At 39.2% G+C, this 7,315-nt stretch overlaps 1 long non-coding RNA gene across 1 annotated transcript; it reads left to right on the top strand.

Moving 5' to 3' along the window:
* The first annotated feature begins 312 nt into the window (after positions 1-312).
* LOC102211205 (uncharacterized) lies at positions 313-2,910 on the top strand. Its single transcript, XR_312533.1, has 3 exons — positions 313-348; positions 619-654; positions 2,897-2,910. It is a non-coding gene; the product is annotated as an uncharacterized LOC102211205 (long non-coding RNA).
* The last annotated feature ends 4,405 nt before the right edge of the window (positions 2,911-7,315 follow it).

Consider the following 7,315-nt stretch of genomic DNA (forward strand, 5'->3'; position numbering starts at 1 on the left):
TGCCTGCCGACTACCAGTACAGTCATTGGTGGGGACCTTGACTCCATAGGAGCTGGTAATAGCATGAAGTAAAGTCACCAATGATAAAACTGCTGGTTTTAGGTTATTTAGGCTAATTCTGGCTGTGCATTTTTTATTTAAAGAAAATGAGTAAGAAAATACGAAATAAAAAATAAATTTAGTGTGACAAATACTCGCACACACTCACACGCACATAGAGAGAGAACAAGAGCGACATTAAGGAAGTGGGCGGGCTCTCGTTGGTAATATTAACAAAAAAAGGTGTAAAAAAAAAAATCACAAAACTGAGAAGTGCCATGGAGGAAATTTCATTACAATTTCAGTTCTGTAAGTATTTTATTTACATGTTATGTGTTAAATTCAGTGTTTTAGTGTTTAAAAATAAAATTTTTTTTTGGAGAAAAATAACAACCGTTTGGTTTTATCTCTAAATGCTGTCAGTGAATGAAAACTCTGTTTCTCTGAAGATGGAAATATAGAGGGCATGATCTATAATCTCTATTTTATTATCTCTGTGATAGCACTTTATTTATTTGTTTTGCCATAAAGAAAAACAAAGTTAAGTATGTTAATTAACTGTGTGTCATTTATCTTTAGTTCTGATCTCATGGCTGCTCTGCTTAACAAACCAAGGTCAGTAACCTTTTATCACAGTTTAAATCTTTTTAATTATTCTGCTACTCCCAGGTTTGAGGCTTTCAATAGGAATCTTCAGAGCATACATTTTTGCTCCTCAGAGCAGAAAAGTGCAGGAGTTACTAATAACAAATAAACTAAATTATGAATTTAGGTTAGCTAGTTCTCAGGTCTTGGGATTGTGCTTGTGATCTTAATATTAAGTCCTACTAGAACTGTTTTCATGTTGTGTTCTGGTCAAATTTAACCCATTTAAAAGTTTTATCTCTTAAAAAATGTAGTTAATTTGATTAGACTGACCTAAGATTCCATGAGTTTGTCCACAAAAATGATTTCTTAACATTTTCAAAAAAATGTGAAGCTTTGACGTGTAATACTATTTTGAGACATGCTTCAAAAAGTTTTCAGTTCATTATGTAGCAGCTCCAATACACTATAAATGAGGCTCTTTTCTAGATATTTGATCACTACACTAGTGAGGAGGAGAGAGAACGGCTCCTGACTGAGTCCATCAAAACCATAATGGTAAATGTGACTTACAACATCAAAGCATACACGAGTCTTAATTCTAAGTGGTGTTTAGAAATGAATCTATCAGGAGTTTATGGTATGCAGAGTCTGGTCAGACAATTTCTCGGGCAACTACAACACTTCATGTTGTTATGGATGATTTGCTTGTCCTTGGTCTTGTGATACGAGACGAGGCTGTCGTCAATAAGACAAACTGGCAGTGATCACAGGCATTTGGGACAAGTGTGTGGAGTGCCAGTCACTTATCTAGGTCCTAAATTCAAACATCATGGTGAATGAGTGCCTGGTCATTTTTAGGGAGGATTGTCCTTTCATACAATATATGCCAAGCAAACAGTTTAAATATGGCATGAAGATATGGGCAACATGTGGGCAACAAGTTATGCTTGGAACAATATGTCTGTGAAGGTTCTCAGTCATCCAGGTCATCGTAGTCAAAGGAGCTTGCAAAGAAAAGCGTCTGGACTTCTTTAAGTTACTTGAAGACGTTTCACCTCTCATCCGAGAAGCTTCTTCAGTTCTAAGGTCAAATGGTGGAGAGTCCCAGATATAAACCTAGTGGGAGTAACTGGGTGTGAAACTCTGGGCCAATCAGCCAGAGTTTCGGGTGAACTCATTGTGTTTGCATGATAAGGTGGGGCCAGGTTTCACATGAACTTACTTTTTTTCATATACGAGGTTGAGATAGTTGAGGTTTGCTGCAACAAATGAAATTGTATTTTACATGATGATCACACTTTTTGTTTGAGCTGAAACATGTATGTGTGAGAAATTTGCAAAAAAAAAAGAGAACTCAGTAAAGGGGCAAATATTTTTCACAGCACTGAAATAACATTAAAAACATATCAAATGTTTAAAAATTATTTAATAATTTAAAATGGGAAACTAGACAATTTTTAAGACAAAGTCACTTAAATTTGATGGCAGCAACCTAGATCAAAAAAGTTGGCACGGGCTACCTTTGACATATGCCCTCTTTTATTAACAACCGTTCATAAACCGTTCATGGGAACTGAGCTGCTGGAATTTTAAAGTTGTGGTTTTTGGTTTCTAGTTTAGTGAACCTCTGCCAATCTTAACTTCTGGAAATTCTGTCTCTCTAAAATGCTCTTTTTACACCCAATCAATGTTAATAACCTGTTGTCATTTAACTTTTGCAACTAATTTGTTGCAAAATCTCCTCCAGCTGTTTCTTTTTGCAACCACTTCCTTTTCCTGGCTGTTGTCCAAACTTTTTTGAGACCTGATGCTATCATCATATGTCTCTTTTAGAATTTCATTAGTTTTCTATGTTGTATTATGAAAAAAAAACACTTGTTTAAGAGACTGAAGAAGTCACTTAGATGATTATTAAAACATTTTTCCCACTAAAAATTACACGTCCGGATGAACAGAATAATTTATTTATTATTCAATCAGTGCATGTATTCAAAAAATTCCATGATCATTTGCATCAGACTTAAGTTACTGTTTCTAGATCTCATCAATGATTTATGTTGAAATTTAGGGGGATGACAGTATTGATGCAGCTACATGACTTTATCATCTCTATGCTTGTGGTTATGGCCCCCAAAATCACAAAAAAACATTGTACAGTATTATATGAGGTGCTCATTCTTTAGATTTGGTGAAGGGTTTCTGTGATTGAATGAATTTGCAATTGTATTAACATTATAAGAAAGATGATTTTTCATTTTAACCCTCACAGCTCGTCTGACTGTGAGTCCCAGCAGCTCTTTACAGTTCTTTATTAGAGACTTTGTGTCTCTGAGCTGTGAGGAGGACGACAGCTCTGCTGGATGGACTCTGAGGAGAAACACAAGCAAACAACAGAGGACTCAGTGTGGAGATGGGTGGGGAGAAGCAGCTGGTTCTTCCTGTAACATCAGTTACATTTACACATCACACAGTGGAGTTTACTGGTGTGAGTCCAGAGAGGGTCCCATCAGTAACATGGTTAACCTGACAGTCACTGGTAAGCTGAGTGTGTGGAGTTAGTGTTGATGAAGCTGTGTGTAAATGGATGAAATGCTGTAGTTTGTCTCTGTGTTGAGGTGGATCAGTGATCCTGCAGAGTCCTGTCCTCCCTGTGATGGAGGGAGATGACGTCACTCTGCTCTGTAAAACAAAGACCACTCCCTCCAACCTCCCAGCTGCTTTCTATAAAGATGGCTCCCTCATCAGGAAGCAGCCTACAGGTCACATGACCATCCAGCATGTTTCCAGGTCTGATGAAGGCCTCTACAAGTGTGACATCAGCGGTCATGGAGAGTCTCCATCCAGCTGGATCACTGTCACAGGTGACACACTCACCTGTCTGTGTTTCTGCAGCTTTCAACATTCACAATGTGACGACAACTTAATGACTGTGTTTGCTTTGTTTTAGAGAAGGACACCACCACACCTCCACCTACATCCACACCTCCACCTACATCCACACCTCCACCTACATCCACACCTCCACCTACATCCACACCTCCTCCATCACTGTCCTCCACTGCTCTCTCTGTGTTGTCATTTCTTAAATCAATCTGTGGGTTCTTACTGGTGTTACTGGTTCTGTTAGGGAGACCATGTGTTCACAGGAAGCTTGAAGGTGAGACTCAGACTTTCTATTTCATGGTAAATTATTTTGATGTGATATTCACTAATATTTTTCTCAGAGTATGAAAGAGTAAATTATTTCACTGTTCATTCTGACTGATTTCAGCTGATGGGGGAGGAGTTGGAGATAATGACATCACATACAGTGAGAGAAAATCTCAAATCATTGGCAACAGCCAATCAGAGGAAGCAGAGGTAGTGTTTAATATGCTGTGTCGAGCGTTTTTTAGTTTTTACTTTTCACCAGCTGGACGCTCCTAATAAAGTTAAACAGTTACACAGTGAATTAGCGTTTATTATTATATTTACAAAATAACGTTTTTATCTTCGTCGTAATATTTTATTTTGTTGTATTTATCTGCAACACCTTAGGCTGGTCCATGAAAATATTGTCTGACATTAAACTGAACCGTGGCGCAAAAAAGCCTGGTGACTGCTGCTGCAGGTCCTTCTATTTTGCTTATTCTTGTCAGGGCCATTGCAGGGCATGAGCCTATCCCTGCTACCACAGGGCGAGATGATGCCAGCGTGACATAGGGTTAGCCATTCAAGGTTACATTCACACCTTGGCAATTTAGAATTGCCCTTAATAATAACTTAATAACTGCATGCCTCTGGACTGTGAGAGGAAGCCGGAGTACCCGAGCTGTATCTCAATTCATTGGCTGCATTCCTCGAAGAACCCAGCCTTCATGGTCGACGTGGGCAAGGTCCTCCAAAGACCGAGAAGGCCAGAAATGCGAGGCTGTGAAGTGGGACGGTGTAGCCTTCAGATTTGCGTCACCAGTTGTCTCACCAGTTACCGCGCTATGATTTCTGAGATATGGTAGGCCCCGAAGAATAGAAGACCCATCTTTCAAATCAGGGGAAATGAAGGACGCATTTGTCGGCCCCGTTTGGAGCAGTCTTAGAATTGGGACAGCCTTCGTCGTCTGGCTGTGACGTAATTGGCCTTCAAATGTGGCCTCCGAAGGATGCAGCTCCTGAATGAAAACGCTATCTGCTTTTTGCACAAAATTATCAAATTTGCAGCTTCAGTTAAGTTAAGTAGGATGGTTTGTCAGAACACCGGCTGTAGGTGTGAACGAGTGTTTAGTTGTCTGTCTCTTTGTTAGTCCTGTGATGGACTGGTAACCTTTCTGCTGTGTATCTCAGCTGGAATAGACTCCAGACTTTGTGCTTCAATAAGATGGATCAGTGATTCAGAAAATGGATGATTTCTTTCAATGATACCATTTTACAGAACTTATTTAAAGACTAGAATTGAACTCACTGTAGGTGTTCTGAGTTTGTAGGTGACCGTTAATGAATGCTGCTCTTTGCATGTGTTTTTCAGCCTGTGGTTAGTCTGTTAACAGAAACAACGGCTCTGTGGTCGTCATGTTTCCTCTGTCAGATAAAAATACTTCAGCTCCTCAGGTTGTACTGCAGGACTGTTAATGTCACAGTGGTATTGAGAACCACTGGCCTAGCTGAAAAAGATTGTGAGTTTATGAGAGGCCACAGTATCTCACATAGAGTTGTTATGCCTGTGATCAGGATGTATTTATGCAAGACGGATGTCATGAAGACGTCATAAAATGTGTGTTTTCTTCTCATATTAAAAAAAAAAAAGTGAACAAATGTATCTAGTGGGTTTTTTCCCCCAAAAAAGAGCTGATCAAATTTTTAGGAATTTTTTTCATTGTGCTACATAGGAATAGTAGTAACTTTTATCTTTTTACACATCCTGTTCAATAGCATCACTTCTATAACTTCTAGTATTTGCAGTGATTCCTCTCTGTGTGTTTTGTTGTGCAGAGAGTGATCCCGTTCCTGTCCACTCAGCCCTGAGAACTGAAGACATCAGTTATGGACAAACAGCTGTAAGAACAAACACACACACTGGTACAGCTGCTCTTTTCACTAAAAACAGAGTAATTATTTATGCAGTGTTTGTCTCTTTTCTTCAATGAAAGTGAGCTTCCAGAACGTATTAAGTTGTTCTTCTTGGCCTCTGTAGCTTTTTATAAATAGACCAATACAATGCGTTATATTCAGTGCGCCCCACGGTGGCTGTGGCTACAATGTAGCTTGCCATCACCAGTGTGTGAATGTGTGTGTGAATGGGTGGATGACTGGATATGTAAAGCGCTTTGGGGTCCTTAGGGACTAGAAAAGCGCTATATAAATACAGGCCATTTACCATTTACCATACAATACCACAGAATGTGACAGATCTGACAGACTCAGCAGATCAAATTGTAAAAATGACTTTTATTAAGATAAAATCACATCAGCAGCAACCTCCATCTGTAAAGTGTAAACAACCTTTAAAATGTGTGAAAATAGGAAGATATGTCCATACTCAGCAGTTAATTTATTTTAGTTTATTTCGTATTTTGTAGTTAAAATTCTTTTGTACAGCCATGTGGACTGTTAATCTGTTAAACTTTAAACTGAACCTACATAAATGAAGCTTTATCTGGAGTTTGTTTCTTCTGTAACAGTTTAATGTTTCAGAGAGATGATGTCTCAGCGTCACTGTCTGAACACTCAACAACAAATTTAAATCCTCTCCCCATTCTGTCAGTTTACTTTACATAAACATAACTGAGTTTTCAGAGCTGCTTATCCTTCTCATGTTGAACTGTGTTTGTTTGTGTTTAGACTTTAAACCAGTGCCAAACGTCGTCTACTTTTCACTGAAGCAGTCCACCGGTCCAACCACTGATGTCCAGCTGCTGGTCTCTAACTGGCCCACACAGCCCTTGTAATCACTCTCAGTGGTTGTATAAGTCTGTCTGCATATAGTGTAACAAAGCGTAACTAAAATATAAATGTAATGAATTGTTTTAATTGTCCTCAATAAAGTTTGCTTTTTGTTACATTTCATTTCTAAGTGTGGCACCTGTTGCTTCTATACAGCAGTGAACTGCTTCCTCTGCAGCATCAGTAAACTTTGCGCTCATGTGTCATTCCTGTCGTGTGGTTCTGTGGGTTTCAGAAGTAGTGCTGATGGAAAATTTGAACTGTGTTTCTAACTGGTACACACATCTATTCAGAGCAGACAACAAAGAACAGACAAACAGCTAAACCTCAACCACAGACTAAAAACAGCAGGAACATCATCGAGTGGCTGAAAAGATTCAGAACACAGTGCGTGTGTGTGTGCGTGTGCGTGTGTTTGTTTGTTTGAAGAGTTTCAATTCAAGGAAATCTGTCACAGTCTGGCGAGGGCAGACAGTAGGGGTTGACAAAAAGACCTAAAACGCAGACTCCAGGGAACATGGAACAGAACTTGAAATATTAACAAAAAGCGAGCCGTTTAATATGGCTGGTAGAAAAGGTACAAACAAAGGGCAAGGCAAACTGAAGCAAAATTAACACAAACCTAAACTGGGGAATCTAAACAAACAATAAGAAAAACCTAGACAAGAAACTTGGAAGCATGGCGTGGGCAACAGACGACCTGACAATCACACGCTGAAAACCGGACTTAAATACACAGGAGGTGATTAGGGGAAGTGGGAACACATGGAGG

The sequence above is a fragment of the Pundamilia nyererei genome, unplaced genomic scaffold (assembly GCF_000239375.1).
Source record: "Pundamilia nyererei isolate P.nyererei 1_Seehausen unplaced genomic scaffold, PunNye1.0 scaffold01476, whole genome shotgun sequence".
Lineage (NCBI taxonomy): Eukaryota > Metazoa > Chordata > Actinopteri > Cichliformes > Cichlidae > Pundamilia > Pundamilia nyererei.